This window comes from Centruroides sculpturatus, unplaced genomic scaffold (genome assembly GCF_000671375.1).
Source record: "Centruroides sculpturatus isolate CEXI.00-Female unplaced genomic scaffold, Cexi_2.0 scaffold598, whole genome shotgun sequence".
NCBI classification, from domain to species: domain Eukaryota; kingdom Metazoa; phylum Arthropoda; class Arachnida; order Scorpiones; family Buthidae; genus Centruroides; species Centruroides sculpturatus.
The window spans coordinates 62975-87050 of record NW_019384757.1 but is presented as its reverse complement, the minus strand read 5'-3'; the positions used below and the strand labels follow the sequence as shown (position 1 = coordinate 87050).

The 24076-nt window shown below is 36.6% G+C and overlaps 1 long non-coding RNA gene across 1 annotated transcript in view; it reads right to left on the bottom strand.

The window, feature by feature from the left end:
* LOC111628728 overlaps positions 1–24076 on the bottom strand; it is a 96658-nt gene that overhangs the window by 33557 nt on the left and 39025 nt on the right. The window contains exon 2 of the long non-coding RNA XR_002757213.1: positions 10881–10903. This is a non-coding gene — a long non-coding RNA (uncharacterized LOC111628728). The remainder of the gene's footprint in view (positions 1–10880; positions 10904–24076) is intronic.

The window sequence follows — 24076 nt, the reverse complement described above, 5'->3', positions numbered from 1 at the left end:
TTTTAAAAGTAATAGTAATAAATTTCGTATGGTTGAAATGGGAAGAACTTTGGCAAAATTGTTAAACTTGTGTGCTTAAAAATTGAGCGAAAAATTTGTATATAAAATAATACTAATTGTAATGAATTTTTGATTTAAGATTTTATAAAAATTGGGAAAATATTATTGAAGAAGTTAAAGCTCGATGAATCGATTTTATATCCTTTCTCGCTGGATGGGTATTAACATCGTCGACTTTCTCTTTTTCGACCCCCTCTTCCGGAGAAAGATATTGTTCGACTTTCCTGGGGTGATGGTGGAAGTCCGGATCAAGAGGTCAACGTCAAGATTCCAGCAAACCTTCACGATAATTGTACATTAGTGGCAAGATAGCCAGAGGCCGTGAGAATCGCAAGCGCCATATTTCTGACATCACAGCTGGAATGGGAGATTGATCTGATATCAATTATTCTACTCTTACTTTCAACACTAATTCCGAGTCTTTGCTGCTCCGTTCTAAGAACTTAGGCCCTTTTGCTTGATATTTTAAACATTTTTTACCCTACTAAAATGCTATTTTGGATATTCGGATCCTCAAATCCGACCTAAATCCTTCAAGATTGATGACAGAAAAACAAAATTAAATTACCAGGCTAAGTCCAAATCTCGGTGCCGTACTAATTAGTTCTTATTTTTAATAATCCTGCTATTATGATATCGAAATTTTTAATTAATTTTTAAAGATATTTCGTCTAGAGAATGAATTTTACACGGAGAAAAAAAAATTTAAAGTTGGATCGTGTTTACGAGCTATGATAACTAAGAGGCCTTCGGTATAAAGGTTAAATTTTGTTTTAAATTTCTCTTTTATCGATTGGGTGGGTGACAAAATTTGAAAAGTTGAAGGAGAATATAAAAAAGCAGTTAACAGAAATGTGAGTTAAGGAGATACTCTAGCAGAGATTTAAAGGATTAAGTTGGGAAAGATGCGACTGCCAGTGTCACTAACATGGCTCCCGGACTGTTTCCAATAATCCGTTAGGCCTATTTTGACACTGTTTGATTAATTAGAGACCAAATCATGAGCTACCCTTGGTTCTGCAACCAGGTGGATAGATTGGCATTTTTTCTTTATAGAGAGAACGGGGCATAAAGCGGGGTCAAGGGAAAGAGACACTAGATATTATACTAAGACACCAAGTGATGGAGTGGTTATGTTTAGACAGTAATAACACCGTTTTTGGTATGCAGTTGGAGTTTGGTCCGCGGGGTCATTCATTAGGGAAATTCGTCCCGCTCCGGGGCTTAGAAATAGCGCCTTATACCATTCAAAACTTTTAGTATCTTTTCTAGCTCGCAGGTAAGCGAGTTTGTCTTTAATCTGTCTTAATTTGTCTTCGACCCCGCTTCATTTTATGCAAAAGAGAAGTCGAATTCGTCTCTGAACAAAACGGAATGACGTCTCACATTCCCTCTTTTTCTCCTACATTGGCATTTCGTCTCCACATTATATTCCTACCTTCTGCTTTACATACGATAGTTTTAAGTTTCTGTCGTCAAGGCAACGGTTTTGGGGAAAGGTTTGCTGACGTAGCTAGGGATGTTCTACGTCATTGCTGACGTGTCTTTCCATCCTACGTTCTAAATGTCCTTTCCATTGATTCCCATTTGCATACGAGTGCATTAGGAGTGGATGGACTCCGTCACTGTAAATGCCGTAATGTTACTTATGCAAACATCCGAAAGATACTTTACGCTAATTCCTACGGATTATTAAACTCGGCTGATTCATCCTCAAAAATTTTTAAGGAAAAATCTAGTGTTTTGAATCGGTTGGCAAATACATCAGTGTCATTTCTATTCTTGGAATTATTTATTCTAATTCTGAAATTCTTTCTTGGTACATATCTTTCCCATTATTCACGGTTTCGGTACCATCTTTGCCATCCTTCTTTCCTAAATTGTTTACGCTACTTCAACTGGGCCTATATCGATATTTACTGAAACTAATTATTAACTGTTCGTATTTAACTAAATTTTAACAGTTATATACATCATTTTTCATAGAATGTAACTTCATTTTGCTAAAAATGCCATAATTTTACATGGGATTTTAAATTCCCACGAAAGAAAATAATTAAATATACATTTCAAATTAAAAAATGGGAAACAATATTGAAAATATTACGTTCTTAATCAGTGATGCGACACTAATTAACACTGAAAGTAACTACGAGAAATTTTTGTTTTCCGAAATTTCGGTTCATATTTACAAAGTAGATAAAAATCCTCAGAGTAAACATTTTTTCCGCTATAAAAATTCCTACAAAAGTATAGTTGTATGATGGATATGTAAGAATTTTCAGAAGTTTAGTTATGTCGAAGTAAATATTGACAACTTCTACAGAGCAAGGACCAACAATGAAGATTCCATTTTGAATCCATGTAAAAAATATTTACGTTATGTTGTATTGAAATATTTGGACTTCCGACTGCAAAGAAACCTTGGAATATTTTACTATAGTAAATTTAGGAAAAAATATTTATAGCGAACATCTTGTAAACAACTAGACTACACTTTATAAAAGTATAGTGATTTCAACAAAGTTATTTTATTTATTTAGTTTTCTCAAAATCCTTTCTAACGCCACGTCAGAAGAGATTTTCGAATCGGTTATTAAAAGGAATCAATTTAATAATTCAAATACATTCATTTTATTTTTTCAATTAAGAAAGAATTGATAAATTGAAAAAAAGGCACTACTATTAAAGAAGGCAGTCTACTTTTTAAATGAAATGTAATTTCTTATCACTTATCTTTTAATTTTGAAACTTTAAAAAAATAAAAATAAAAAAAAGGTTAAGTAAATTTAAGATCGTGAGACGAAGTTTTTTTTAATGAAATAATGTACTGTACATTGTCACGTTAAGGTAGACACAAATTAGCCAAGTACTCCAGTTTTACCTTCATTGACCACGGGTCAAGTTCAACACCAAAACCTGTTCGGAATTTTGTTTTGTGCCTCAGCACACGTGAACCGCTTAGTGATCATGCTATAAAACAAGACAAACCTCCTATCTTTCCACTAGTCTGGACAAGAATCGCGTACGCAATGAACTCTTCCGTATATGGTAGACAGAGATGGTAATTTTTAGATTTTTTTTTAAAGTTTTTAAATAAAGCTTTTATTGCATCTACTTTTTAAAACTTCGGCTTAGATTTAGTTGTAGTATTTAAATATGTACAAATAATTTCATATACTTTCTTTAAAACTAATATTTTTCTCCAGGAGAAAAAGTGATGTATCTTTGTTCCACCGTGATTCATTGCCAGGTTACATGTTATTAAACTTACACAAAGACGTCCATAAATCCCTGGAAGTAACAGTCAATTAGGTAGCCTTACGACGAGATGTGACCAGAGTGCGACGTTTTATTCAAGGCCAACAGGGATTCTCTCCTCTCCCTACCACATTCCATCACTTCATAAGGTCCAGTCTATCTCCGGTGATATTTAGGGGCCATCTATTCCCACCTAAGTGACCACAGTATCGTCACAGTCTGTATATGGAGACTTACAGGGGATATGGCCAGGCCACAGAGTACGGCCGACAGGAGTTTATCGACCCTGGCCGCTTCGCACGTGCTTGGCATGCCGGCGGCAGCCAGCCTGTCACCCTCTCGACCATCGATCGCCACTGCACGACTAATGAGTGTTGACGGGCGCATCGGTTCCTTTTTGTGCTCTGACCTCGCCAAGATTTGGAGGGACCTTCTTCCAGTTTTGCACGTTTCTTATCTTCTCCATTTCGTTGATTCGGAGAATTGATTGTTGATGTTGTAAAGAGGGAAGGCTGGACATCGTAATGGTGCTGAAAAGACGAGAAAAAAGCGTTTCAAAATGTCGGAAAGACGATTGATGATGGTTGCAAAGGGAAACACTTTGATTGTGCAATCTTTGGTCGAAGAGCGCAACTTCCATTAGGAAAGATATTCGATCTGGCAGGTTCAGTTTCTCCTATTAATAAGGGATAAAAGGCTGTTTCCGCCTTTCAAACATAGCTAAACATCGTATCTTCTATTCTTCTAGAAGACTCATAAAGATGCTCGAACTGGACGACTTCGGAACTTTATACCCGTCCCGAGTTACAGAATGTAATTGCTCTGTTTTAATATCTTAAATATCGACAAAATGAGAGATATCTTTTTCCTTTCATTGGAAAAGTTGTATCTGCGGACAATGTAGAGTCGGAGTTGTTGTTGGTGACTTTCATCCGTTTCAACGGATCGGTCCTTGGGGATGACTTGGATCCTAGCTTGATTAAATTTCTTCTCCCTGGCACTTCAACCCCCTAAAATTTAATCACTAAGTGGAAAGTAGAGTCACTCGGGTCCCTTTAAAAAATTCTACCACATAAGGTTAATTCGAAGTAACTGTTAGTGGCCGTGGAACAATATACCGGGCGCCGAGGGATGTCGAGTTTCGTCCCAACTGCCTGACTAATGACACAGTATTGGAAAAATAACGCTGTTTATGTGCCGAGTAGTAGTCTTTGGATGCATCCGACCATGCACGGCAATCAGGAAGAAGGGGAAAAAATATATATACTCGTTTTATAATTACCCGCCCTTTGTTTAACCCATCTCCCTCTTCTTAATAAGGAACAACCTAAGTATCAATGTTTCCCGTGGATGGATAGAAAAAAAAAGAATGGCTATCGGGCGCGGATCTAAGTCGAACAGATTAAAGGCAGACTAAGCCAAATAATGGAGGTGCCCGCTTGGAGAGAAGTAGAGTTCGGGCTCATTAGTAGAGCGGCCGCCGATACACCAACAGTTCCCTACTAGTGTTAGGCCTAGATTTATGGCAGGCGATTTAAGCAGAACGTTAGACTGCCATTTTACACACAGAGGACGGGCAGCCTCAATATCACATAGCTAGTCATCTCATCCATATGTATGACATGGAAATCTGTCCCGCCCTGACTGCAGGTGGCGTTGCACGGCGTCCACCAACCAGCGGCCGAGTTGAAGCGCCGCCCTGGTGGACAGAAAGAAACATTTCGGATGAAGAAAAAAGTATAAGATGATGCCCTCTGAATATACGCACTTGCAATGACCGTCCGGTGCAATAAAGGCTTATTAGCCAATGCCATAATCAATATAGAGCAGTCTGTGCTCTACAACAAACAACCATTCTAAAATCTCGACTGGCAACATTAGCAAGCGATTTTAAATCCTATCTCATTCTGCTAAACCAATTTTCGCACAAGTTTTAATCATTAAAACTTTACAAAATTTTCAAAAATTTCTCATTAAAAGACAGAAAAATGTAATTTAAGGTTCTATAATTAACTTAAGTTACAAAGAAGGAAAAAAAGCAATAAAGTATTTTTCTTCTCTTTAACCGGAACCGTAGTAAAGTTATACTTAACGTACCGATTTTGCGATGTAACATGACAACTCTCTTAAATTTTCTTATAGATAAATCTTAATCCCGTATCAGATAAATAGTCTTACAATAGTATCGATTTATCAGTTCGATCCAAAAAGCTGTTAAAGCATTTTTTAAGGTTTTTCCCCCTCATCATAACGAAGGGTGTGGTCTCGAATAGTTTTAGTAGCCTGAACAAGATTAGATTGCATTAAATAGCTGCTTCTTATATGTATGGTGTTAGAGAAGATTCTGATTCACTAAATGCACCCGGGTTTTCATTTGCAAGAGCGCATTTAATTCTTTCTCTTGTGATCCACTTCGGCTCTCGACTACTTTGTCTGATAGACCTTTCATTAGGTAGACTTTTCCGATTGTTAATAACAGATAGGAAGGAATTTTAACCCAATGACTAAAAACTCGTCCCGTAATAAGTTTTAACTACAGGAAAAAGTTCATTAGCCGCGTTGCGGGCGTTCAAGTAATTTAGGACGTTGCGGAACGTGGCTGCTGCAAATTGTCTTTTCATGGACAGCCCCTCTCTATTATTTCTAAGTTAGTTCTCACCCGACAGAAGGTGCCAGGTAAAAGCCGCCCATTGGCTAATATATCTCATGTGTATGCGCCGTTTTGATGACGTCATAGCGATGGGTAAAAGTCGAGATAACGTAATTGGCATATGTGACGCAAAAAATAACCAATTGGATAAGAGATAACAGAAGAAAAAATTATTATTATAATAATTGGTAAACGAAAAATAATTCGAATTAATAGCCGAAGAACAATTAGAGGGGTTGAGAGAACGTCTGCAGCTGTTGTAGAAGAGTAGAAGGGTGAGACAGACAACATTAAATCTTAATTGCCGCCAACTAAACCTCTTCGGCAATTACAATCTTTGTCATAATACTACATTAAGTAAGCAGGGGCATAATTTTACTAGAAGTTCATTTCTCGCATCGGAATAGCAGAAAATCTAAGAGCTACCGTGAATCTAGAAGGTGCAATTTTTTTCTTTTTTATATTCATACTTAAGTAAAGCAATGAACTCGGGCTCAATAGGCCAACACGTGTTTGGCCATCGTTCCTTAATTGCGCTATTGTGTCGCTATTGGGATTGAGGGTATCATAAGCACACTCTACATAGACACGTCTGTAGGAGGCAAATGTTTTTATATTTGTCTTGGCTTGAGGAGATTGCTCCAGCCGCGGGGATGAGGGAAATGTAGGAAAACATAGAAATCTCGGCGATAGAAGTCAGGGATTAAGTCAGGTCCAGACAGAGTTAGCCTGCGGACGTTGGAAATCGTTTGTTGGAGTTAGAACGGCTCTTCTATTTATGTATTCCTTGTACAAACAATGAGTCTCCCATCCACAAACACGTCTCCCCCATCTTCGGATTGTGGACATTGATCGCAGTAGCGGCATTGGGATGAACTGATTCTATTGCCTTCACTAACTTTAAAAACACCCCAATAGTTTAAAGCATTCTTCCGAATAATAAGCAATTAAATGATATTAATTATTGCCTAAATAAAATTATGTTAAAGGTGCATTTAGTGAGAAAAAAGAAGTAAAATTCCCGGAGTGAAAAATAGAAATTTAGTTGTCATTTTAACATGGGATAAATACAAAACAAACAGTTAAGTGAACAATGCGTAGCCATTCAGTTTCACCCTGATCTCGTTTAGCGGCGAGCAAGAGAAAAATGTGATTATCTCTTTATTTAAGATCAAATTAAGGTTGAGGTAATAGATGTCAAGATTACGAAATCTCAGCTGCAGGCTGCTTTCATTGAGAAAAACGACCAGTAGCCATAAATAACATCATTCTTCCTAATTTGTGAGCTCGGATGAAGTGAGTGCATCCCATTTACATTGAAAACATTAATTTGAATAAATTGTTTATTTAAATGAGTTTATTTTTGGCGGCGGCAAAAATGAATTCTAATGAACTACCTCTCCACTCAAATTAATTGGTTGGGTACGAGAGAGTGGGCGATCTTTCCTCACGTGCTGGCTGACGTCACAAGACGGTAAAAGCGATTAAAGCAACTGAGAAAAAGGCAAATGATTGATACAATAACAATTTTGCTCAAACGGATTAGAATTGGTAATAAAAAGAAATGACTTTTTAACTGGCGCTGCTCTATTTGGTCAGAGCTGGGACGGTCATTCGTGTAAGAAGTTTTTTTCTTCCTTAAAAATAGTCGTGCCGGGAAAGAAAGATAAAGTCAAAACAGAGAAGAAACGAATGGTATTGATAAGTCAGTTAAGTCTGTTGGAAGTTTTGGGCGAAGTTTGCCAGAGCAACTTTCGAACCACCAGCTGCTCCGATCAACGTCCAATCGATGATCGTTCCATCTGGATCCCGAAGCATCCCAGACGAAAGAAAAGATAAAAAAGGTTCCGAGTGATGGTTTTTTAACAGAACATCACCGGAAACGTTCTGGGGAAGGGGGATAGGTGCGTTTAGCAGAGACTGAGGTCATTAGGGAATTCGGGGGAACCTCTGCGAATAGAATCTATGCCAGATGTCGTGACTGATTTTAAATTCAAAAAACCTCAGAGAAGAGGGAATAAGGGCAGATTCCTGTAGCCGTCAGTTCTCTCAAACAAGCCAGGAAGAAAGCATTCCCCAGGTGGGTTTCAAGAAGAAAACATTGAAGTATAAATTCGAACAGTTGGTCTAAAAAGTATGCAAACATGGCTCACTATTCACTGCGTACAATGCTAGCATGGGACTGAGAACTGAGTGGAATTCTCCTAACAATAGTAAAAATACTGTTTCCTAAATCCTCGACGCCCCTTCATGAGGTGACGAGGTAGAGCGAATGGGACGCGAACCCGTAGACATCTTTGTTCCCACTGTCGTTAACAATCTTCACCCCGACTGATTGACAGAATGGTCTCTTTTCGTCTTGTACAAAATCATGTTTTGTGGTGGTTCGGAGGTGGTCTGTACAGGGTCACGAACTTTAATCTATGTACTCTGACCCGGTCCGTTGTCGACAATCCGAGTAAACCCACCTTTCTTTCTATCCAGCTTGTATATTTACTGTAAACAACCAACCATTACAATTCGCATCATCATTTACGCGTGAAAACTTATAGGGCTAATTTCCTTTCACTTTCGGTAAGATAAAAATAGAATAAAAATCACACAATATTGCGAGAATGCAAGTAAATAGCTGAAATTAAGAATGTTAAAATTAGTAAAACTATAGAACCAAGAGAATTGATAAAAGCTAAAATGATAAATTTAGCAATTTTAATTCATCAAACTTAAAAAAATTATCATTTTTCGTATAATATTTAAAATTTAACTTGGGAATTGATTAAGTTCATATAAATCTACAAATCAATTCATTATCATCTAATAAAAATTCACAATTTAAAAAAGGGGAAAAAGAAATTTTACTAAAAATTTTCTAAATTTTTATAGAATTCTAAACAAGTTAAAAATATATTTTTCAAGAAATAATATGAGAAAAATTTCATAAACACGTCTAATAAATGAACTTTCTTCGACATCATCAGGAATATTAAAACAGTTTTATTTACTGGAAGTAGACACTACTAAGTAAAAAAATGGTGCAATTTTCGATCAAACATTTAAGTTTTTAGCACGACCAAAGTCTCCTGTTAAATTTGGAGACTTATTTTTAGAGATTTTAAACGTGATTATTTTCCAATAACGATCAAGACATCGATCATTATGCTGTATGAACGAAAAAAAAAGGGGAAAAACGGTATTGGGAAATATGGCAGAAAGTGGCAGCGGCTCTAACCTATAGGAAAATAGCTAATATTCTAAATGAAGCAAGTAGGGACTAGCAGATGGGAGGAATGTCTTTCATTAGGCTGTTATAATGACCCGATTAAACTGGAGTCCTGGACAAACAAATCGTTAACCAACCTCCCGGTTCAATTTATTTTCTCACAATAATACCTTGGGTGTGGATATGCCGTTGTCAAGACAACTGGTCACAATTAAGGCCTTGAAATCACGTTTCCATTAATCGAAGAGCCTTCTATGATGACGTCAGACGGCATAAGTCAATGAAAAGTTTCTCATGTAAATTCGAGAAAGGAGAAATTTGATAAATGATGGTACAACACGTTGCCGAAAAAAATCTTTTCGTGCAAATTGCCATAATCTAAGCGTTAAAGTCAGCTTGTTAATTGAATACACGCAACTAAATTTCCTGTTTGTTGTTTCTCTGAATGAATATTTATGATCTATAAACAATAATTTGTCGTGTCTTGTCTTACTTTTACATAAATCGCTAATTTTCTGTCTTATTAATGTAAATTTGGCCTATTGACCAAATGAATGGAAAATACAATGTGCCATTGAGTAATAAGGAAGAGACTTGTATTAACTGTTTTTAAAACGTTTTATTGCAACAATTATTATTGTAAATTTAAATATTTTTTTCTTATTCATTCTCAAATTGTACTGTACAACTCTTAAATATATCCAATGCCTAACGTTACACCTTAAGAAAATAAGCTAATTCTTCACTCAAACGTCTCTATTTATTCTTTAAGAATTCGACAATTTATAAAATATTTTTATTTTATAAAGTAGACAGCTTAGAATACTATTCACTAAATTAATAAAGTTTCCCTTATAATTATTATTCTAATTTTAATAGAATTTTCATTTGCCTTTCTATAAGCGCCTAACAAAAAGTTAATCGAAATTTATTATTTACAGTCTAAATTTATAAAAAAAATAAATAAATAATGTAATTATTTTATATTTTTAATATTATTAGAACTATTACTTATATTCTCGAATAAATTTACATTGAGACTTGGGTTAGACCTTGGCACGAGTTAAGAGTTCCAATTGTATTTATAAGGAGATGTTTTTATAAGAAAATAAATAATATAAAAATCGCTGCACAATGTTTAACGTCCTCATATTTTTCATGTAAAAATTTTTTATTGCCGAATTTATTTCGTATAATTTAAAAAGCAAAAATTTAGTATTAAAACCGAAAGAGAAAACATTAACTGGGGGGCCTTTATCGACTTTTTTCAATCGGATAATGTATAAAAAACTACGTTTAAACCGAACGGATTTTTAAAAAAGTATAATAGATTAAAGTTTAGTTTGACGTCTTTGTCGAATCGTTTCACTTTTACGAGTTACTCATTTAAAATGAGATAAAAGATAGTTAAATGGACAAGTGGTCGCAAAATTAACTCATAAATGTTACATTATAGGCCGTAGACATTAAGGAGTATTAATAAGCCCTATAATTACTTGACAATCGTTATATTTTCATTTATCTCCTCGTTTAAATTGATAAGAAAACTGTTGAAGAGTATCGTTTAATCATTTCTCATATCAGATAGTATTGTAATGAATACTTAAATATCTATCCTGTAACTAGAAGCAAAAATGATATTCTTACATCTTTAAAAATTATTATTATAAAAGTTTTAAAAATCCATACCTGGTTCCCCAACAGAAGAAAACCTGAAAAATAAATAATTTTTATTAGTAAAAAAGTTATTATAAAGGTTTTAATCTTTTATATAAGTTTATTTAATTAGGCTAGAATTTATGTTAAAATTTTTATTTTTAACCTTAAATTCTACTGTTTATTATAATACAAACAAAAGCAAGGAATTTAAATTGAAGCGTAGATTCATCCGCGCATTATCCTTGATGAATTAGCATATATTGCATAATGGTAAGCATAGATTATCGAAAAATCAATGTTATTTCATCGATTTATGGAGTAGAAAATTGAAAAGATTTTAAAGCTTTCTCCGTTTCTATTTATTCTATCCGGGATATGTTTGCATATTTCGAATAATGTATTCTATGCATCGGCGAAAAACTTTCTTATTCATACAGTTCTGAGATCAAAATAGTGGCAGAAATCTCGGAATAAAATAAAAACTAGGCCATCTCTAACAACATAGGTAAGAAAGATTGTCTAATATAAAATGCTACAACTGTTTTAATTAGAGGAATTGCCAAGAACATTATTTATTATGTTTAAAAAAGGAAAAAAATAAGATGTGTCGGAGTGGCGTAACTAAAATGAATTTAGAGAATCAGTCATGCCATCGGGTGACAGCCTGAATATCTCGACATCTGCATATATTTTCGTTATCGTAGCTGGCTTATTCGATGGTATAAACAAGGACGGTCCCCAAGAAAGGTCTTTTCGACGTGTACATTTCTGTTGCGGTAGAAGTTTCTCTCAGCAGCAAGTCGATTTATGATAGGCAGGGCCTGGCGATAAGGTGGCATCCCCCTCCTCCCATTCTCCGTCATCTATCAGGCTTATTGTATGGCCAGTCACCATAAAATTGGAGCGGGAGACTATCCCCCGCTAACTCGCCGCTGCGGGGAGGGATACATGAATCTGCTGCCGATGGAAAGACCGCAAGACACCGAGAGATAATGGTGCTACTGCTGGATACAGAGTTTTATGTTGTCCAACTGGACGAAATTCAATTCTCTGGATTAAATAAAAACCCGTTACGGGACAACACAGTTGTATCTGGTCAGCCTCCACTAAAAGATTAGAAAAACTTGTGTTTGAATAGTCGGCCTGCCTTGATTTATAGCAATATCTGTAGAATAATAAGGAGGATGTTCTCCAGTCTGCTTTCCCATTTTGGAAACTAATCAATTATCATATCGCAAATCCGCTACAAGTGACGATATTTTCATTCTGTAATGCATTCGCTCCCTATTTACCTTCTACTAGAAAAACTTTATTCGAAAATTTCGAATTCTCCTCTTCAATCTGTTGGGTTATGGAGAGTGAAGAGGGATTCTCAGAAAAGATTTTTAATCCTCTGTTAGTGTGGAGGAGTTTTTAAATTGCGAAAAAGCTCTATCTGATAGCGTTAATGTAACTAGTTAAATGTGGCGAAGCAGCATCTAACAGGTTAAAAAGGAAGATCCGGATAAATGTTGGTGTCCTAACAAAAAAAAGAGAAAAAAAAATGTAAGAGCAGATTAGGAATTCCACGTCTATCCCGGTAATTACTTAAATTTGAGTGGGCTTGGAGGCACAAACGATGATGGATCCGTCATGGTCCGTGGTGGTGATCTGTTATAACAGAGACACGATACAATGACACGGTCGGGAATATAACCTCCCAAAAATTTTCTCGCCCATTAAAAAGAATTCCCAGCTGATCCCCATTATACAAAATGAGCGGTTTTGGTGGCAAAGAAGGACATCGCTCTCCGATTTGATCAGCAACATCGGCGCATCGACATACTCGACCAGAATATTAACCAAAATCTAAACTCGATTAATGCTTAAAGATGTTTACTGTTCAAAAAATCATTTCGTCCACAGAAAAATGGTGTAGGATAGGCGAAATAAATCTTTACCCCCTTTTTTCTTTCTTATTTTTTTTAGCTACTACTATCGAAGGAGACATCTAGACGTCTGAGTCACGAAACAAGTTCAGAAAGTTGATGAGGCGGTGGTAAAGCAGGAACACATACTTCTAAGTCCATGGCAAACAGAAACAGAGTCCAATAATGATTTGTTGGACACATTGACCAGTGGCCGTGCTACTAGATCCTACAACAACTCATTATCTCGTTCGAGGACTGTGCTTTCCGGTCCGATATTACATACAGACCACAACCTCGCTCAATGTTTGTTCTCATAGAAGCATCGAGTGCTGCCTTGTTTGTATTGGTTTCATTTGGTCAGTTAGCTTCCAGCAAAGTTATCTACGTCGGTATAAACAGCAAAGACGACAGATAATATCAATCCGACTAGAGAAATATCTGTCAATCTTTCTTCTTCTGTTAGCTCTCTCCTCCAACTCATTTTAAATAAGTTTAGATTATGGAGAAATTTAGCAAAGGTCATTTCAGAAAGTAAACTTTCATTTTCCCTCTACAGGTGTCGCTAGTAGACCGATAGGTGACAGAACTTGGCTAAGGTGGTTGGTGTGAAGTGGGTGATTTGTATGCGTGATGTGGCGGACACGAAAAGACATTTGGCTGCATGTTAAGGACAAGAAGAAACAACCCTTAAGCCTTTCGGATAATAGGCTGCTATCTCAGGGACTCTCCGACCTACGTTTTATGACGCTGCTTGCACGTGATGTGATTCGATGCGGCTTTTGTTTCTTCCTGTTTGATTTGCCTACAACGCGGCCTGCAGAGGTCAACGCGCATGCACCTTGCATATTTTCCAGACTTGAAATACTTAAAAAGATAAATGATATTACGAAGTCGGCAACGAGTCCGAAACAAAAATACCGGACGGTAGTATGTGCAGCTTAATCAGTAGTGTCAGTGAAGGATAAGTTGCTCAGTCAGTATTTTTCTTGCAAGCCATACATTTATCCAGACACTTATCTTGGTAAACAAGGCTTCCCACCGAGTTCGCATTATAGCTTTTCTCATGACACCCACAGTCTTAATGCGCCAGCTCGATTTGAAACGCAATTCTCCCCACACAATCGTCATAAGACAGAATGCTTTCCATAAAATTGTTTTCTTATGTGGAGAGAAATCGGTCACCTTCGCCAGCGCGCCCGAGAGGTATAGATCTCCAAACTTTTCTAAGAAATAAAAATAAAAAAAAAATAACAGAATGGTCAGAAGTAGAAGAAGGAACTTTCGCCCGCCAATGGGGGTGAGCAGCATTTTAGAGCGAGAAGAGGGGGTATATCAGCCTGGACTCTGCGGCTAAACATCAAAGCTGCAGACCTCCGTCGAACTCAGCCGAGTGGCTTGTCAATGCTGAATTATGATAAATGGCATTTTGATGAATCCACTGTCGTCCTTCGAGACTAAGGCCCGTCTACGGTTAAAATATTTGTAAACCTCCCTGGGGATGGCTATCAGTTCGGATGCCGCAAATCGATAGAGTCCTGTTTAGGTTTGCATTTTTTTTTTTTCTTCCGATTTCTTCTCCCCTCATCTTTCTCGGACTTAACCACTCTGCTTTTAATGGACGGGGACTGGTTTTTAAAGGTGTGTCATGTTCTCTGTTATATAATGCAGCCATGAAAACCGAAAATAGTCTGTAGACAGATCGAACGATAACACACATACAGACACACACATATATCGGTTGTTTGCGTGTCGCTCTCTAATCTGATATTATTGGCGAATCAAATTTTTATAGTCCCCTATTTTGTATCGTCTCTAATAGTAAAAAAACTTTTAGCTGTAAAAATTTAAATATTAGATAATAGAGAAATGCCAAAGTGGTATTAATCTCTATTTAAAGCCATTGGAGGAATTTTGATGAGTTTTTAGCGAATTAGAAAACGTTTTAAATGACATGATATAGTTTCGTAACAAATAGTTGGCTGGATAAACAATCTCAAAATTAACTTTCACGCACTTATATAAAATGAAGATTATTTTTCAACCTTGATATCCCTTCATAAATGATGGAATATAGCCTCTTAACTCGAATATTTTAAAACCTATATAAAATCTATATTTTTCTAATATTGTTCGTCCTCACTAGATGGAGGCAATCTTATTGAGATGGTTACTGAATAATATCTTATCTAAATACTAAATACATGCAAAAAATATTTAGAAAAAGTTTTAACCATAAAAACATTCTAATTTCTTACAAAATCAATAATTGATCATTTTTAATTATTGCATAAGTACTGAATAAGTCAAGCGATATTTATACGAATTTTATCATTAATCTGTTATATTTTTTAATATTTACTTTACTCGTTAGCCCATCAATTTGACGTTTTTATTTTAAATTAATTTATTATATCTTTTAAACAGTCATAAATTTTACAATATTATGCAAGAGAAGACTTTCTCGTGTTAAAGTGTTTGAAACGTAATAAATCATTATTTACAGCACTCTACAAAAAATCAAGACTACTTAAGATATCAATAACTTATATACATATATATATGTATTAAATATATTACAGAAAATAAAGATTTGCATGTATTAAATATTTATTTTTTTTAGACGAAACTATAAATAAACTTAGAACATTTTTTTTTCTACAATAACTTAATTTATAAATAAAAAAAAAACTCCCATTTTCTTTGTAAAAAAAACTCACGAGAAAGTAGATTTATAATTCATATATAAGTCAATTGCATTAATAATTAGCGCAGTGTTTGTATATACCTGATAGCAAAACGTAAATCAAACAGAATCCGGCAATAGATTATCATTTAAATAACTCCGACTGATGACTTACAAAGCATGAGAAAGGCTAATATTTAAAGAAACTTTAAATCTGAATCGAGTCGATTTAAAAAAAATAAAAAATAAAATCTTTCTTAAGCCACTCACTTTTAGTCGGTTGGGTCTAAACTTAAGCCCACAATAGTCTTAAACAGGTAGAAACATAATCATATTTTTCAGTGCAAGACTCGCGGAAAAAATATTTAAAAAAAAAAAGTATAATTTGTCTGATGGGAAGGAAGATTTATTTTGAAGATGATTGCTCGTCCGAACTGGCATCATTTATTATTTTTTGTAGGACTTTACATGTAAAAAAGAATAATAAAAAACTTGCATTTATTAAAATGATGAAAACTACTCTTTATGTATTAGTAGGCCTTGTAAAAAATCAAAAGTTTTTTCGTTTAAAGTTTTTTTTTTTTAATCTAAAGGGAAAATTCAAATCGGTTTAATTGCAACTTTAAACGGGATTAATTGGGTTAATGATAATGATAATTATTTTTAATTTAATGCTAATTAATTTATTTTTTGGCGCGGAGCTCAGCAGAAAATATTTAACAGCGTGTAAATGGCTATAGGCCTTAGTTAGGATGCTAAAAATGGTGAAGATAAATTCGTCGTGTGCACCGTACCTCTATCGATAGGAGGGCTGTATTTATAGGCGGCCTGTAACATTTGCCGATTAGTATAAATTGCAAAAGTTGAGATGGCCTGGGGCTTAGGGTGGTGCGGGGAGTAAACGATTGTGACAAACATCCATTTGTCAGAGGACATATTCTCAGATTGACAGTCGCACATAGCTATAGCCCACACCCTGCTTTATCCTCCCGTAATTGTACATTGGTTAGAGGCTAATATCAGGCTGTAAACGGTTAGGTCTATGATTACGTTTGGAGATGGGGTCTATCATTACGGGGCTGGCTAAGTCAGGGCAGTTACGTCGCAGATCTTTCTCTCGTTCGACTCGGCAAAAACTCTTTAAGTTCCAACTAATAGTTTTATATAGCGAAATTGGTTCGGACTATTACGCGTAATCTTTCGTAAATATTCTTTCTAACGACATTTAAAATTGCCACACAAGTTTTACCAAGCGTTTCACCTCACTCTATATATTTTTTTTCTTTCCTTTCCCCTATCGAGCCGAGTTAAGGTTTCGATAGATTTAATGCTTTGCTTGCTTCTATATCGACAAACTTTACTTCATCAGATTTGTACCAGCTGTCGGTTCCCTGCCTTATTGTTTCACTTTCGCCTGCGATGACCACTGGTCATTCACTGGCTGTTTCATAAGCTGGATGGCCATAAATACAATCGAAAATAGAGCAACTGGCCACTCTCTCAACATCTGCTCTCCCTGGGATAAATCTCTGAATATTTTCTATCCCTCCACTAGATATGACGTTTAGTTATATTCATGCAGATGGTTTCCAAATACAATATAATAAATATTTCATAAAATAAGCGCGGGATTGATTCACTAGTTTTTTAAACGGTCACAAAATAAGCGCTAATTAAGATGTTAAATTGTAGCTTGGGGTAAAGTTTTAATGCATTGTTGTGTTTTCGTCCTTCTGAACAGAAAAAAAAAATACATAAAAACCCGAATGTCTTGCGAATTTCTCAGATATGAGAACATACATCACGATAATAGTTAAACAGTCTTATTATGCATGACATCTTTTGTGCAGAGAAGTACTATATATTTTCCTATGGACGGGCGATTTGCCAATTTTTATGCAAAACAAATTTTGGCAAAACAGCTGTTTGGAAGGAAGTGTCAAGAATAGTGTGATCAGGTTATATATTTCATAATTTTAATTCTAAGAACATGAGTGCTTTTTTACGATAGTAAGGCACGTCACACACTGAACTTAGGTCACGGCTAATATTGCAACGTCCTTGAAAGTGCGAGTGCTCCCTACGAAGACAATAGAATCGACGTAAGCAAAATGTTGTAACTTATATGCGAGTAGAGAAAAGACGGAGACGATTTTACGCATCTGCCCTACTAGGCGGGCGATTTACTGAGAGAGAACGCTATTCCGACGAAATATAGGTTGATGTAGGAAGAAGTAATAAGCGGCTAGAGAGGGAAGTTGGACCTAACATAGAAGAGACTTAAGCGCAGAGTCGTCCGAGCGTGCCAGTCGGGAAGTAATCATGTAGACCGACAAACAAAGCATGCATTACCGCGGACTCATCAATCGCATTAAACCGGACGGACGTTTAATTCGCACGGGCCGCAGAACTGACGTAATTGGAGGAGGCTTAGAGGAGCAGGGAAAACACTCTTCGGCTAGTGTCACAAATAAACAGAGGAACCGTGTCTCGAAGCAGCCAAGCGACAGGATGGAGCTGTCTTCTCTCTCTTATTGCTTTCTGCTTTCTCGGCAACTTCCCCATTATACATTCGGTCGGCTCCCTGTGTACACTTAGACCGTCGCATTCACACCTCCCAATATACTCTCTGTACGCTTGGTGTACAATATCCTATCTGGGCGTACATTTTACACTTCTCTGAGAAAGATAATAGGATGGGTCTTATAGAGAGATGTTTGATTTCTTGTGTAAAATGGAGTCGTCCCAACTTTTTTCGTGCAGATTAAAAAACAACCCTCTGCAATATCTAGTTAAATGAGGCAGAATGGGTTGGGTTTCCAATTTTCTTCTCTTCTTTTTTGTTAAATTAAAGATATCCTAAAGTAACTCTTTTCTGTTCTGCCGAAGGAGAGAGGTTGTTAAGAAACAGCGTCGAAATCAAGCGAGAAAAATCTCTTCAGTTTTAACTAGTTGTCGAGCTTCTTTTCTCAGAATCTTAGTTTGTATTCGGATTTTATTATGTCAGTTGTTCGAAAGTTCATCGAGAAATTTCCGTCCATTCTACAGTTGTGTCAGGCGTCTGTTTAATATATCGTCCGACGTTCTCCACATTCCTAGCGCTGCCCATTTATTGGATTTAGGGAACAATATAATGTCTGACCGCAAAGTTAATTCTCCAGATTTCTCGGCAGCTTTATTAAATAGAAGAGCAGCTAGAGAATTCGTTGCCATCTGACGTCACGTGTTCCAACATGGGTACGAGGAAAGATGGAAATTAAAGCGGTTATATTTAAAAAAGACTTCTAGATCGTTTTAATCTATATTAGGCTCACGTTTTTGGTACACGAACTAAGTTTAAATCCCAGAGAAGGGTAGTGAACCCGCAAACGTTTTGCAAATAGGTGACGTCTTTGAAGAAGATGGCAACTGTAAAAGACGTTAGAGAAAACTCCTACAAATGAAAGTGTTTCTTAAGCCTACGTAATAAGACAGACTTAACGCAGTACTCTGTCAACAACCGTTTACACACTTTAGCACGGGGGGAGTAAGTGCGACAAATGGCGACAGTAAATTTCAGTCAGCGCTACCGTCTACTCCGCTAGCAGTTTTTACTGCTGTACATTTACGAGAACGACTATCGGCTTTCCTTTCTAAGCAATCGGCGCAGTCTGCCAGTCAGATTAGTTTCTCTCATTCATCCTCCTTATCCCCGACTTGACTTTCGACATTCGTACTTTTAACTACGACTCGGACATCTCGGACACACTACAATGTTATCTTATCAGCTTTTCGCCCGCGCGGGCTGTCGACATGGCGGAGAAAACACGAGACAGACCATCCGAAAGGTCATGTTCTTAAGAGGAGACGTGACTTTGTGGGCAATGACAGATCGAATGGAGAAGACACATAGCCCTCGGTCGACCGAGAAAAGCGTGAAGTAAATAACGAGTGCTAAGGGAACGGCCTTTTACCATCAGATAGTCTACGGCTAACAGTAATCCCGTCTCGGTGCCGTCTGACTGGCGGTTATCGTCGGGGTGGAGTATAAACGTCGGTCCCACTGTTATTCTTAACCGTCTTATGTCATCTATCTTCTTGGTCCACTAAGTGACTTCTTGCTACCATTGATGATCGTTAGCACTATCTTCTCTTCGCGGTTAGATCCCGTTTGGCTGTTCCTCTGGCCACAAGTAAACCATACCAGATTATTTAACGTCCGAGAGTATTTGTGCTGCGCTCCTAGGTATTGAAGAACGCATATTTATGGAAATAAATTCTATTTCCATTTTGTCGTCGTGTTGGCAGTACACCGCCAAATTGCCTGCAACTGTCACAGCATATACGTATTGACGTAACGGCTCTCATGCAAATGTATTCTCAGTTTGCACCGAATAATACCAAGTGAGCATTGGTGTGCAGTAAATTGATTCTTGTGTATGTGTGCTTTTTTCTCTCGTTTATAAATGTTATAAAGTTATTTTTCCTTCTGAAAGAGTTATTAATCTCTTCAGACTGAACTATAGATGATGATTTAATTGGTTCTTGCCATATTTTATAGTTTTACGTTTAATATAATTCGGTTTAGGAGTTTCGGGGTTGCATCTATAATAATTCTTTCTTTCATTCTTTGCCATAACTGAAATGTCGTGTCCGGATGTCTCTGTTGATCTAAGCAAATCTTTATAGAACGACGTCTTTCCTCACGATAAAGGTTCAGCTTTCATTCTGTCACGATCCATTAAGTAGAAGTACAAAAAGGGTGGCCGAAAGTTAGACAATAGACGTAACCACATTTAGAGGGTCGCCTACCCATTAGCACCAAATAGATGGGAGGCCGTCGACGGTTTGTCCTGAAGAGCACAGCGATTGGCAGGGAGGGCGGGAAAGGGAAAGAGAAAGAGAGGACGTGAAGCTGCAATCTTCGAACATCCCCATGTCCGAAGTGTGCAGGGAGAAGAAAACTAATTTAAGCAAATGGAAGGCGTCGCATATGGCAACTGGCTCTGTACTAAAAGAGGATGGCAGACGGGAGACCGGAGGGTTTTATGGCTTGGCAAGAAGTGTCTGCAAGCGTCTGTCGGATTGCCCAAAATAAATAATGGACTGACGGCGAAACTTGAACTGCCCGTCTCCGTGCTGTAAAACTTACCGTCGACCATGTCGATTCTATGCAAATCAGATCTTGGTGGTGGGGACAGACCACGAAAATTAGCGGTCAGATCGAGAGGGAGAACACAGCTGCTACTAATGTCGCTGGCAGTTCAGGTTAAAGCGACATTATCACGTCGGTCAAACTCGTTGGCTCATTGATGCTGGCTTACAGACTCCCAAGATGTCTTATTGAAAATTGCAAATTTCTTATTCTATAGAAAAAGAAATGTTACGATAGATTTATGAAGTGATTCATTTCATTCACACATTCGCATTTATCCTCTCATTGGCATCACTATTGGGCCGAAATAGTTTCTCCCAATTTTATTCTCTCTATAATATCGAAAATCAGTCCTACTTATGAACTGATGATAAAAATGGATGACAGTGCTTCCATCGATTTTGGAAAAGACCTTTTTTAACTTAGTATTACTCGACTGCCTTAGAATACCATGATTACCCTATCTGCTTTGATATTCTGTTTTTCGATTCTCCATACCAGTCCAGCATTTGGGAACGTGCAGATAGATTTTTTTCTTCTTCTTTTCAAGTCTTTGCAGACGGGAAAGGTCTCCTCTATTTGTTGTTTGTCCAACAAACATTTGCCTGAAAAGTGACAAGGACGACAAACTGGAACTGCTATTGTCATAGTCCATTTGTTATAATGCCTTCATTTCTATCATTTGAATCTTTAAGCATGGACATTGATCCTAAAACTCTTTAAGCTAAAAATGTGTTTACTTTTGGCAATAGCTTTAGCTACCTTTCGCAAGTTTCTCAGCTCATTCATGCAAATAGAAGCATCCTCTGGCGACATTGTTTAAATTTTTTTGAATTAAATGTTGTCGGATTAATTCTTCTGAATTAAAATATCATTATTATAAAACTGCTTTATTATCTGGAAGAAAGAAGACATTTTTGTTATCGTATTATACATAATATATATTTTTTTCGTTTTCGGGTTAGAGTCTACAAGGTTATCAAATGAAAGTCGTCTAGCCATCTAGATGGCAGGTGAACTCCATAAATATTTACCAACTCGGCTACAGAATACGATTGCGAGAGTATTCTGGAAGCAGATGGAAGTAACTGCCACCTGTCCGGTGCATAAAATGGTGGCTTCCATGTTACTGACCGATAAGTATCTAGAGTAACGACGAGTGGGACTAGTAGGCGATGGCTAGTCTGAATACAAAAGGAAGTCGTAGAGAAAAAAGAAGGGTTAGTTGGTAAGCTCTTCCCAACTCCCAATGGCGTCTCCTTCCCATCAATCACGGAGGACCGAAGTTTATCTGTCGCAGTCGCCAACCGCAAGGGGTCCTCCTTATCTCAGGGCGGGCCCACGACAGTTAGGCTTAGTGGAGAGACGTCAGATGCACCGTTGGCTGCAACCACGCCTTTGTCTGGTTTCCCGGCAGAGGGCGCGGCTGTCCTCTTCATGTCAAGGCCTTCTAACGTACGGGCGCATTGGTAGAAAGTTTCGGCCCACAAGAAATTGGCCATCGTTAATAATTTTGGAAGTATTCTCCTCCAAAACACATTTCCAGTCCATAAGCCCGTTGTAACAATTCTCTAACGTAGATGGCTAATTAGCATATTTATCGGGGTTATCGGTTCCCGAAATGTTTTTCTTGTCCCGTACGCTCTTTGTTTTGTTACTTTAATTGGAATTGCCGGGGTAGAGAATCAATACCGGTTTTCGATTTCGGTGCCATGGTTTGGTGGAAAAGAGGCTCGAAGTGAAAAGAAGAACAGCGAATCGGCAAACCGTGAACGATATCAATCTTATGCAGTAATAACCCCGCCTGTACCTGGCGTTCGAGCGTGCAATCACGTGATTCGAGGTGGCGGACCAGGTGGTCAAAGTGACCATAACGTCATCGAAGCAATCGACCAATGGCGCTTTACAACTGGGTGGCATTTCGATTCGGAGCACAGATTCTTTGATGGGTTGATCGGATTTCGAAATTTCGATGGTGATATAATCGATGTTTTTTCAACTGAAGAGAAATCAATTTATTTTTTATTTTCGTCTTGGTTCATTTTAGGTCGACAGATGTCAACAGAAACAATGCCCGGAAAAAAATGAAACAAATCTGAATTAGATTGGGCCTAAAAATCTGTTTAACTACCAGTTTTTTCGACCCGAAACCCAGTAAAACAATCTTCCTAATTGTAATTTATGTAAATAAATCTACTTAAATTTAAATATAGAAACATAAAATATTGATTCGGTTGAATATTGTAAAATATAGAAAAATTCTTTCTTCCAGCATTTTATAGGCCCAATTTATCATTTAAAGCATAAGTTTTAACAATCGGAGACGGAAGTAATTGTCAAATTAAATGATTACCAATTTCAAAATAATAGTTGTAATACTCTGAAATAGCATTAATATTTTCGCTGAAATAGCATTAATATTTTCGCTGAAATAGCATTAATATTTTCGACTAATTTATACATTTGTATAAATAAATAATTGATGTTTATAGGATATAGTCGGCTCAATTAACGTAATATTTATGATAATACTCATAACGGAATAAATTAAGAAGAGTAAATGTTATTACACATGCTAGCCTTGACTGACATACAAGTAGTTTACATGGAATAGCACTAAAAATGTGTTCTTAAGAAGCAGACCTACACATGTATTAGTAGATAAATTGCTACAAATGTTTCGACATTATCATATTTATAGATATCGAATATCGATGAGTTATTCCATATAATAAATATGCTTTACAATTTTTTATATTGAGTAAAATATTAAAAATAATGATTTTAACTGAGAGTTGTAACAAAAAATTCACATCAAAATTTCTCGAAACTTGTCCAGACAGAATGCATTGTCAGATTACTTGTATATTTAAAAAAAAATACATTTTATACTTTAGAAAAACAAAAAGAAAATTACAGTAAGCTCGTGTTTGAATATTTAAAAAGATAAAATAATTTTAAAAAGATATTTAAGTTTATATTCGCGCTTAGGAATTAGCATCGTCAGTCATCTTGAATGTCCATAATTAAGAGTTTAAATAATTGTCGTTGTCATAACCTAGAGTGACTTTCACCTCAATGACATTTTCCAGTATTTAACAACTGGTGGATGAGTTTGTTTAAAGTCGTTTTTACTGGGAAAGGACAGTAACGTTACCGTTAGTTGTTAATTACTGGAAAGAATGTCTGCATTAAAAAGCCGTTAAGACAGCTAATTCGTGAGAGGTCACATTTAATGACTGAATCTCAATGAGACTCGCTTGTTACGGACAAGAATTACAATTATTGTTTCCGAAACCTATTTATATAAGGACAAATTCAAGTTTTTCGACAGTCTCTGGTAAAGTTTTCTTTCTCGATTCCTTCCCTTAATGTCCCGTTTTAACAAGCTAATGTGATCATTAGTGTGATATAAGGTTATTATTAAGTAGAAAGTGCCTTATAAGCCAGATAAGGATTTTACTTACATTTATAATTATAAATATTTAAAATTTTACTT